Here is a 12,331-nt window from a genome sequence, read left to right on the forward strand (position 1 = left end):
AGACAAATGTAATGTACATGTTTTCGCTGGAAATGTAGAAAATCTTGCATTTTTCCAAGATGACGGCCCAGTTCGGATTAGTAGCTACGCAAAATCGTCATGTTGTTACGCACCTTTTCAAAATGACGAGAAAATTTATCCAGCTTTCTCTTGCCCTCCCTTTTCCTTATTCAGTCCCTAAGTGACGGCCTTATCTGTTGTGACTACAGTGGTCTCAGTTATTCAGCGCGCTTTGCCAGTCAGCCGGTGGAGTCATTCCAGATTTTTTTTTTTTGCGGGGGTGGGGGAACGGGGTGGTGGTAAAGGTTTAGAACTTATGATTTGGGTCAGGTGGCGAACGAAGCGAGCCCTATCAGCTCAGGGTAGGGGGCGGGGACAGCTGTAAGCCGCCCCGAGAAATTTTTGGAAATTTGTGCGCATTTTGAAGCCATATAAGACCTGTATTGAGCTAATAAAGCAGCAAACAGGTGTGCTACACCCACCCACGTTGGTATTATTTATTATTATTATTATTTCAAAGGCTAGGGAGGGGGGGCAAACCAAGTCTTGGGGGGGGGGCCATCAGTGTCTTGAGGCGGCAAGTGGCCCCCCCCCTCAAAATGATTCCCCTGCAATGAGCCTCTACTGCACTTACAGCGCTCTTGAAGCTGAGACTGATTATCTGTTTTCCCATAAATGACTCCCTCCATTCATTTCTCCTGTCATTCAGTTTCTTCTTATTCCACTGCCGGTTCCTTAGCCGCGAGTGAGTCCTTCATAAATAACGACGGTCATCAGTTGAGGGGATACTTGCGTTAATCCTCCAGGGTCTTTATCTACCTTAACACGGTCTTTAGTCTCTGTCATCGGACAGAAGAAGAATGCAAAAGGAATGTGGAAAGGGCTGGTCACATGTTGCACTACGCACTTTCTCTCTCTCTCTCTCTCTCTGCAGCAAAACATGTTTTTTACAAGATCAAAAGAGCTTCCCCCGAAAAAATATGTTTTATTGGTAGGATGAAGACTAAATGGATTACTGTGGGGTAAAAACAACAAAAATATTGCCATTAACAAGATACGATCTATTTCTGCTTTGGCCATGCGCTATGCGTTGTCATGTTTGATGGACTAAGAGTTTATCTGTAAACCTGGTTGCATTCGCCTTTGGCATTCATTTATCCTTTCACATTTGAAGGTTTGGTGAAAACAGAAGTAGACTTTATCCAGCAACACCATAACGATATTCGACTTGCTTTAAAGACCGGGAGAAAATTCGAGTTCAGCACAAAAGACTCAGGACAAAACGAGAGATTCTGACGCGTTCACAACGATCCCTTTAATCCAGGATGAGGTACAGTTCGGCATTTTGTCTCGAGGAAGAGGTTTTTAAAAGAACATAATTAGGGGTGGAAGTTATGCCCTGTGGCCCCTAAAAAAAATAAAGAAGGTAAACCTAAGGGTTTATTGCATTCCGACGCCGTCCTTGGTTGTGAAGAACGTACAGTACAGTTGCCCACGAGAGGTAAACTGCGCGTTGTTGTATAATTTATAATATTTTACCTGTTCGGAGAGGTGCAAGCCATCAATAATATTTGCTGTGGATATACCACAACCACCCTCACACTGAGCTCTCTTCAACGTTTGCCAAATATTTTCGTGGCCAAAGGTTCAAATCAGACTTCTTATTCCCGTTAACAACTTACTACAACTTCGGGCACAGGCTCGTACTGGCATACGGCCAAATCACCAACCAACCACCAGCCCTTAACACTCCCCAAAGTTATTGCAATACTGAATATCATGGTATCTAATAATTTTCATTATTTTAGATGACCCTACTTTAAACAAAATTCAGTAAAAGTTATAGCTACATTAGCTGAATTAATTCTAAATTTCCGTCTCTCAGTTATGGGTACTAAATTTCTCAGTCCTGAAAAAGAAATATATCTTTCTACTTCCTTAGTCGCATCGAAGAGAAAAATTAAGTGCGGGGAAATGAAATTTTCGTCTTCCACTGAACCTCAGACCTTGAAAATGAGTCAAGGGCAAAAGTTATTTGGAAAAAATAACCGTTAACCTTCAAGGGGGACCTGCTTAACAAATTTCATCAAATTCAAGGATAATTGAAATGTTTTATGTAAATTTTCTCTTAAACTTGAAAATTACGCCAAGATAAGAAATATTTTGGGAAAAATTTAATGTTGACACTTGAAATGACCTGCGCCCATGAAAACAGGTCAAGGTAGTGAGTCAGGTGCCTGGGCGACTCTATAACTATCGTAGTTTGTGAGACAAAAGAAATATTTGAAAGTTTAATCTCTGGAATTGTACTGTGACCTTGAAAGAGAGTCAGTGTCAGTCAACGTTATTTTGGTAAAATCATCGCTATCATGCAAGGTACCTTCATACCACCAAATTACATGAAAATCAGATAATAGAAGCGCTAAAAACGCGACCATACAAGTACTATCTTCAAATGTATCCAGTGAACAAACGCTATATAAAGGAGTATTGAATAAAATACTTCTCGAGTGAGAGTTCAGTACTTCATTTTTGTAGTGTTTCGCAGTATTTGTACAGGTTATGATTATTTTTTTTCGTGAACGTTCCACGGTCTCGTGGAAAAATATTGTTAATTCTCGATTATTTCTGTTTTATTTCATCTCCACAAAAGCGATTACTAAAAAAAAAAACCTTGAAATGTCATTTTCCTCTTTCGATAAAAAGAAATACGAGATCTGTGTTAAAACCACCTTAGGGTAGAGACAGAGACCATGAAAATTGAAGGTTCCATTATCCAACCCGGCAACCAGGTGATTAGAATTTTGTTTCATTGCGTTCATAATACGAAGGCATAGAAAACAGTTGCCGTGACAGGCTATTATTTGAATGTTTAAATATGTGGTCAATAATGACCAGTATCATCAGTTATACTCGATTTTTTTATTTTCAAGAAATATATTGTTGTAGGTAGCTGTTTTTTCAGTTACAGTCACTAATTACACAGGAGTCGAACACTGCCACCCGCGGAACAAAGTAGTGCACACAACTGATCCACTATATTTTGTTCACAAATATGTATGTCGTATTCTGACTTGCAGAATGTACCTTTCAAGGTCTAGACCTTGGTACCTTTTACCCTCATTTATTGGGTTTTTACCTGTAAAAGAAGCGATTTGCGGTGTTGTTGGCTATACGCTGTTGGCGGATGGCCGGAGGCAGAGTGCTGAGGTACAGGAGGCGGGAAAGCTGCATATTTCTAGATAGGCCGATGTCAGGACCTTCTTCCTCGTTTCGTACCCCATAAATGCAAGTATTTTGGAGGCTATGGGTTTTATATATTTTCATTATTTATTCTCTGAAACCAAGTGAATTAACCGTAATGTTTGTTACTGCCTGCTTGTTTGGTAATTCATATGTCACTGACAACTGTCTCCTGTGTAATCAGATATGTGCTGGATAAAATTGGAGTTGGGACGTATATTTGATCAAATGGTTGCCAGGGTAAGAAAATCAATCGCTTAGGTTTGTTGGCATTTGTTATAAGGATTGTTCCAATACGACCACGGGAATAACAAGTACTTCTACAGTATGTATGGGCCATAGTCTTGCCGCAAGTGGGAGGAGTCTGGTGATCGGACCTGCTAACCTACTTCGGATATCGTAAGGAAATGCACTTCAGTAGCTTAGCAACTTATATAGTGAGCACAGAACTTGTGGATACAGTGGTTTCACCATGAAGTGATAACGAATCCTGGAAGGAATTCCATGAATTATACTAAAACATCCATGTCTCTGACCAGTTAAGTCAAAATACCATAGTGACAAAGGGAAGTGACTTATGCATACGAGATACAACACGAAAAGTTAGTTTAATGAGCAGAATCATAAAATCACAAAAGACAGCATTAAAAAAAGACCAGTTCACAACCTACTGCAAGAAACTGAAGAAAAAACTGAAGCATCAAAGAATAGAGGAGGCCCCCGCTGAGGAATTAAGAGCATATAGCCTACTATGGTAGTACCACGATTTGATGAAAAGGCCTTCTTGCTCCGGCATAGATATACATGAGGTTAGTGAGACATTATCCTTAAACTTATTTATTCCTTTACAATTGTTTGCAGTTACGATGTGATTTTAAAGAACAAAATCAGTCCCTAATTACAGTACCTCTAAAACGCCCAAACATTACACTTGCAGTAGTAAGAGAACACAAGGTCTACAGCGTCAGGCAAAATTGCGCTATATATATATATATATATATATATATATATATATATATATATATATATATATATATATATATATATATATATATATATTTATGTATCAGTAGTATGATTTTTTTTTAACTTAGTTTATTTAATAAAGAAGAATAACTGGAATTATTTATACAGTATATGATTTTTATAACATACATATTTATATAATAAATATATTAGAAGAATTATTTATAAATATATATATATATACATATATATATATATATATATATATATATATATATATATATATATATAATCTGCTGGTCACTGTTTAACTAGATAGGGATGTAAGTGTGTAATTGTAAAAACAACAAACCCTCTTAACTTCACTGTTTTGTATAGTTCCTCGATGGGCTTTTCACTATAAAGCCAAAAATCCAAATGAAGTACGAAATGAAGAAGTTCTGACCCTTACCCGGAATATCAGAACAAGGTAATGTCAACTTCCTGACCACGAAGAGGAGTAAAAGTCTATTCCCACTCATGCATACATACTGTACATATAACTGTCCAATTCAGATACATTTACCATAGCTGGAATAGACCCACCATCACTAACTTAGCCAAATGTTTAACTGTTTATTGGGCTTTTGGTATATATATACTGTATATAATATATATATATATATATATATATATATATATATATATATATATATATATATATATATATATGTGTGGTCTAATAGTCACTTTTTCACCAAGTACTTAGTAATTGGTATGGGTATCCAAAAACCCTGTCATGAAATCAAGAGGTCTTCGCTGAGACTGAAGATCGTCATGTGATCTGATCAGACCACAAGAGGAGTTTGTTAGGGCAATGGTCGCACCGTGTATTTTGGCTAAGATAAAATCACCAACACTGTAGTTCACAGCGTAGTGGTTTTTTTTTTTCTTAAAAGAATTAAACTGCGGGATTGGAAAGGAGGAAAACATGAACTTAGTATAAGTTTTGAAGACATTTCAGATTCAGGAATTCTAAACTTCACTAACAATATCAGATTCACTGGCGAGGGTTAGTTCAGATCAACCAAGAACGAGCGTGACTTCTGTAAAAACATCAGATTGTTATAGCGAGATTATTATTACTATCCTTATCAGAGTAACGAACGATTTGATCACATAACTACTGTAAACACACGGCGCAACCGAATGACATATTTTCATACGCGAGAGGAGAAAACAAAGCAGAATTAAAGAAGTTGAGTAAAGGACAGAAAGCAAAGTAGCTGAGGGTCCAAGGGAAGGGACATTTAATATCGTCTGCAGGGTACTGTGCTTGGCACACTGTAAGTGGCCTTCCTTGCGGATTTTCTGACGAGAAAGGAAGGGACTTGTGTTGCAGAAAAACTCTGTTAACGCTTTTCCTGTTATTAGTACTACATATTTTTACCGCTAAGATGATATCGCTTATTCCAGATCTCGGCTGTCTGTCGAGGAATTATAGTTTCTAACGGTGTAGTTCAATTGTCTAAACATGAATTACAGTTTCTAACGATGAATTTCAGTTTGCGATTTCTTACAGACAGGATACAAATGATCGGTGAAAAGAATGCTATAGGATTGATATCTGTAATCTGTATCTTTATCTGTTTGAAAACACGGTCTGCGATTTTTAATTCCGTGTGGGTATGTTTGTGTTTGAAGGAGAGAGAGAGAGAGAGAGAGAGAGAGAGAGAGAGAGAGAGAGAGAGAGAGAGAGAGGGGGGAGAGAGAGAGAGATCAAAGCTTTCACGTAAAAATAGAGGTATTTGTAATGCAATTTGCACAGGTGGCGTTAGCTATTTAGCAGCGGAGACTTATTGCTGGTTTGTTTAATTGCTTCGTTAACAGGTACTTCTAATCACAAAAAGAAACTAAAGCTAATAAAAAAATTTTAGAATAGATAAATACTTGGTAGTTCTTTCAATATCAGTAACAGGAAAAACTGCAGAAGTACATTACAAAACTAATTAGTACTTGTCATGGGAACTTACCCATGAAGAAGCATAAAAACGGAACTGAAAATAATAATAAAAAATGCAGATAATTCCATTTACAGAGATCACAGGTGCATGGCAATAGCCAGGTGTTTCTCAAGGAATAAATTTTCCGTGACTTCGTTAATTGGGATGTTGAAATCTCTGTCTTTCTCTGCATTTTCTGAATCAAGCAAATGGCATGTTTTCGAAGACAAGGCTTTTATCATTAATTAAGGGGTGAAGTTCAATATTTCACTTTTCGTACGGGTACGAACTTGCTTTGGGACAGTCCAGGGCAGTCTTGCCCATCGGTCTCTATACAAAAAAGAAAAAAAAAAGTGGGGGAAGGGAGGGGGTTATAGCATGTGCCAAACAAATGACTACATTTGTAGTGAATACTGCTAGAAAATTACCGGTACCTTAGCTATTATTCTAAGAGTGATAAACGGTAGGGACAGGGGAGGGGAGATTCTTCAATACATCTAAGTTACGTTTATGTACAAAGGATTTATGCAGGAATTTTAATGCGTTGCATTATGATGGTTATAAAACGATAGATATCAAGAGAACAGTATTATACGTAACCAGAGAGAGAGAGAGAGGAGAGAGAGAGGGGTGAGTTAAGAGAGAGCGTGAGAATGACACGATCACGATAAAGGAGGCTCCATTGTAGAAAATGCGTAGAAAGCGTTTACGGGTAACAGTGATCTTCCACTGTACCATTCTTACGAAAGGGTGACTCTTTAGGTCAAATGTTACTTCGGCAAAAAGTGAAAGAAAAAAATAATTACCCAAGTACAGTATTTCCGTCTTTTTCTTGGTTTCGAACAACGAAAGAAAAGCAAGACAAGCGAATATCTGTCATTCACTAAGGTTTACTGTGGAACTTTTATGATTCGTTACTTGAGGACGATTTTCTTAATTTTTTAATTGCTCTCATTATTATGCCGTTGGTGATTGTGGTAATAAAACAAAAACGTTAGTATATTTAATGATAAAAGAGAGCATATAGTTAAAAAAATAAAGGGGACTTTTGGCTTATGCCAGCTTGTACGACCAGTGCCAATAAGTTGAGCAACTGCAGTCTTGTCGTGTCGTGCCTTTATGGCCTTTCTTTGATTCAACGCGATCAAGAAGTTTGCTAGAGTTCACCAAAGGTTTCTGGGCGCTTTATTCCAAATACAATTGACATTGGGACGGGAGATCCCATGTCCCTTTCTACCAAGGGTCTGAGGAGAAGAGGAAATGAAAGCCTGGGAAAGGAAGTGAACAGCATTTAACCCAGAATGGAATTAAAGTGGCTTTATCTTGTAAAGCGGAACTTTCGAAAAATTAGGCCATGGCTTCAGAGGCAGAAAGGTTTAGGTGTACCTGAACTTGAATTATCCATATTCACTAATGAGTCAACAGATTTTCCGAAATTCTCAAGGTACCGTTCTGTAATATCACAAAGTAAACAATAATATGGGTATTAAACCACTTCATATAAGACACGGACGGCTCACATTTCTGCATGTGACGGGTTGTGGATCAAATATATCATGAGCCTTTGACGAGATATGATGCTATATTCTGTTCTAAGCAGTTATAATAATGTAATTCATTAACTGAATGTAATATTTAAATCCATTGTTAAAAAATTCCTAATCGAGAAATTAAAGAAGAAACTGTTTAGTGCTCGTTTTTGATTACTGCTTCTTCGGCCTTAGTGAGAGGGTGGGTTGAGTTGAGTTCGTCATAGCATAAATGATTAGTTGGCTTCAGGCTTACAGCTGTGTTATCGACTGATAGAAATTCATGTAGGAGGAACCAGTTTAACATAAAATCAGGAGATAAAGCAAAAGCCCCATTCTAACTGTAGGGATCGTAGCGGGATCATCAATCGAGTTCAAATTTAACAATATATTCTAATGTTCGAGCACTGCCACGGCTTTCGAGTGTGTGCATAATAGACCTTCCATCTTAAAAACTTCTCGAGAAATAAGCAAACATGATTGTGGCTGAAAGAGACCATTTCACTTCTACGCAAAGTTTGGCCATTTTGTTAATTTATTAGATTTTGAAACCACAGAATTTTTTTTATCTGCTTGAGCTAAAGTGCTCAAATTTTGTATTTACTAATAAGCTAGATTTCTGTTACATTCCAACTCCATTCACCACCTCAAAAAGAAGGCACTGGAACTAATAGTGTGAGCTTGAGGGCAACCGGAAAGCGGTTTCGTGGATTTTTTTTTTTAACGTATGTGCATGGCGTTCCGATCTCTGGAGTTTATTTAGACAATAATTACCCTACTTATTGCTTAAACGGCTCATATGAATATATATAATATATATATGCAATATATATATAATATATGTAATATATATATATATATTATATATACAGTATATATATATAATATATATGTAATATATATACAGTACATACGATATATATATGTATGTGTATGTATATGTATGTATATATATATATGCATATATATATGTATATATAAATATATATGTTGTATATATATATATATATATATATATATATATATATATATATATATATATATATATATATATATATATATAAATATATATATATATATATATATATATATATATATATATATATATATATATATATATATATATATATATATATATATATATATATATATGTATATATGACATTACCAGTTTATTACAAAACAATGACACAAAATATTTTAGTTTTGCCATACCGTTGTAATTTTTGATCGATTGTATGTATCCTCAAATGTCAAAATAAATGTTTTTAGTAATGCTTCGTCCGTCAAGAAACCAGTAATGCCAACAGAAGGGGTGTACAAAATTAACTGCTCAACTGGTAATTTACCTTATATCTTGTATGGAACTAGGTAAGAGAGTCACGCAACATAAATATAATGTACGGGTTCAAACAGCTCAAGTGCCATCTTTTGCCACGTAAGAGACTTTGAACACCCCCATAGACTGGAATTCATCTTGAGTAGTTTTTAAAAGTTCTTCAATGCATGACAGATTGTTAATCGAAGGATGCCTCATTAGTTCTTTTAGTAATAACTTGAGCGATTGTCTTTTTAAGATGGAGGAATTGTTGAAAAGCTGTATTCTTAATGATTCAAAAGTAAAACAAGCTGTTAGATATTTTACAAACAGATAATTTTGTACTGCGATTTGTAGTAATTGGATATTTCCATTAAGTATGTTTTTGCTTTGAATGTTTTTTTTTTCGTATACTTTAATAGCTTGTTGACATGTTTTATAGTTATCTGTGACCCCATATTGCTTTCTTGTGTATGTTGTTTTCTTAAAACTGTTAGCACCCTGAATATGACTTTGGAATAAAAGTTGAAAGTCATGGTACCAGCTCCTTTTACTTTCACGTGAGGATCTCTTGTATACTTCGTCCACGGGACCATTGTTGAAATACAAGATATATATGTATATAATATATATACATATATGTACATACATATATGTATTTATATTTATATGTATATGTATTTATATATATATATAATATATATACATATATATATATATATATATATTTATATATAAATATAATATATATATTATATATATATATATATATATATATATATATATATATATATATATATATATATATATATATATATATATATATATATATATTATTATAAATTGCAAGAAGTCGCTAAAAGCCAACCCTTTAGAATGCTAAAGTGGGTTTGTCGCTGCATAGCCAACCCAAGTTGACCCAGATACCAAAGCATAAATCTTATCAGTATTTTGATCAGTCCCTTCCCCTTACCTGGGACAGATGTTTGGATAGCATGGTCAAAAAAGGCAAGGAAAGAGGATGAGTGCTGCTCCCTTAAGCAGCTTAGTCCAACTAAGCTGCTTTAAACAACTATTCTAAAGGCAGATTGAGCTGGCTGAATTGTCTTTCCACAGGATACCTGGGGAGATGCAAGCAGATGGTCGGAACACCTGGAAAATGACACATCTTCAGCCCGGTCACCACATGGGCCCGACACTGGGGCCCCTACCCTTGGCAGTGGCCTTAAAAGGAGCTTGGACAGGAAGATCTTAGCAGTCAGCAGTCAGTAATGGTAGTTAGCAGTTAGCCAGAGACACGTGGGTGATCGCTATGATTGCTGAGAGGGCCCCGCCCCCCGTCACCACCTGAAGCTCCTGACGCAGAATCCAGCCCCTTCGTTACCACGTGGACATACCTCCTAAGTGAACTAGTGCAGAGTGCCACGAGTGCAACCGCCTGGCGTCATTCTTCGCCAGAGACCCACTTCCCCCCATGGTAAAGTACAAGTGAAGGCTTTTCAGTCACGACATTTTGCCCTTAGAAGTGTTTATTGAGTGCCAGTACGTTCCTGTATCCAATGTGCCATTTCCCAGTGCTATTACAAGTGTTTGTGTCCCAGTGTTCAGTGTTCGTTCATTCCTTGAGATCTTGGCACATCAGTGCAGCCTCGAGTCATTGTATGTGTTATATTTTCCTTTACTGGCATGTAATGTTTAGCTCTCTCTTGCAGAGGGACCAGTTTGCTGTGATCTCATCTTGGACTGTGCCTTGCCACCATTCAAGACCCCAGTAGGAAGATCTTCAGGCTTTGCAAGCCTCCTAATAATTCATTTAACCATTTTCTTTTGATTCTTTTCTTGTAAATATAATTACTTAATTTAACCAAAGTGTTTACGTATAACATTCCCTCATGAAGTAGAGCCCTAAGCTCGTGTGAATCATCCCCTTTTTCTTTTCTTTTTATGATTTCCCTTAACATAAAGTCAGATTTCCAAAGCCAAATAAATAAAGTTCCTTTGCTGGCCTGTGAAAGTATTCCACAAATCTAGAAATCCAGGGAAATACATAAAAATGGCGACCTTGCCAGGATCTCATTTTGCAGTTGCATTTCCCCCTGTATTGTTGCTTTGTTGCATTTGCAACTCGCCAAATCAGTGATTAGCAAAGCTAAGCTGGGTGCGAGACAAATTCCAAACCTGGTACCAGGAGCACAGACCATGAGAGTTCCACGTAAGTAATGTGTTTATCTTAGCGAAGAAATTTTTTAATCGTGACTGTTCCTAGGAAATTAGGGAAATAGGGATGCATGTATCAACTGAGATAGGAGAACTGCCGTATTAGATTTTGTTAATGCATGCCTTTCATGATAGGTAGTTAGGAAACAACAAGTGCTAACCATTTTCTTTTCAAGGAATAGTGCAAAAAGAAATTCCTCTGTGTTAAATTTTCACTTTGGCATTTTCTTTTCAAGGAATAGTGCGAAAGAAGTCCTCTGTGTTAAATTTTACTTCGCATTTTGGAATAGCGAATTATTTAGACGCAGACGAACTCCCACGTGGCATAAGACAAAAATCAGATTGCATCGTTGAAATACACTCTCTCAGATTAGCTACAACTCAAATCAGGTGTTAGGAAAGTGAAATTTGAACTCTGCTTCTAGGGAAAATCACGAGGACATTTTACTATTATCTGCCCATCCCAGGAAATTCCCCGCAGTCAGGAGACCAGATGGTGTTTGTAAACAGAATGGTTCATTCAACCAGTGTCTAAAAATAACTCACATCAGTGAGAGTCGGACGACCTTCACCCACCCCCCTTGCTCCCCGCGTGCCTACCAAATCTTCATTCATTGCCCGAGTAGTTTGTTCCTTTAAAAATTGTTCATACTTGGGCCCCTCTCAGCAAAATTTTTTTTTTAATCCAATTTCCAAGTCCTACGGAACAAATCCAATTTCCACATCCTACGAGACGGAATTTCCAAGTCCTATGGGACCAGTCCAATTTCCACATCCTATGAGTCTGAATTCCCAAGTCCTACAGGACAAATCCAATTTCTAAGTCCTATGGGACAAATCCAATTTCCAAGTCCTACGGGGCAAATCCAATTTCCAAGTCCTACGGGACAAATCTAATTTCCAAATCCTAAGAGACAAATTCCAATTTCCAAGTCCTATGGGACAAATTCCAGTTTCCAAGTCCTACGGGACAAATTCCAATTCCACGTCCTTCGTGACGTCCATTCACGTCACACATGATGTCCTCAAATTCCACGTCCTTTGTGACGTCCATTCACGTCCTACATGATGTCCTC

The 12,331-nt window shown here is 36.9% G+C and overlaps 1 protein-coding gene and 1 long non-coding RNA gene across 3 annotated transcripts in view; one reads left to right on the plus strand and one right to left on the minus strand.

Moving 5' to 3' along the window:
- LOC136850652 (glutamyl aminopeptidase-like) overlaps window positions 1–12,331 on the minus strand; it is a 77,960-nt gene that overhangs the window by 22,649 nt on the left and 42,980 nt on the right. The gene's annotated exons all lie outside the window — the stretch shown is intronic.
- The window catches only part of LOC136850653 (uncharacterized), a 76,826-nt gene continuing 68,017 nt past the window's right edge, over window positions 3,523–12,331 (plus strand). For both annotated transcript variants that reach the window (XR_010856673.1, XR_010856674.1), the window contains exon 1: window positions 3,523–4,052. This is a non-coding gene — a long non-coding RNA (uncharacterized lncRNA). The remainder of the gene's footprint in view (window positions 4,053–12,331) is intronic.

The sequence above is a fragment of the Macrobrachium rosenbergii genome, chromosome 22 (genome assembly GCF_040412425.1).
Source record: "Macrobrachium rosenbergii isolate ZJJX-2024 chromosome 22, ASM4041242v1, whole genome shotgun sequence".
Taxonomy (NCBI): domain Eukaryota; kingdom Metazoa; phylum Arthropoda; class Malacostraca; order Decapoda; family Palaemonidae; genus Macrobrachium; species Macrobrachium rosenbergii.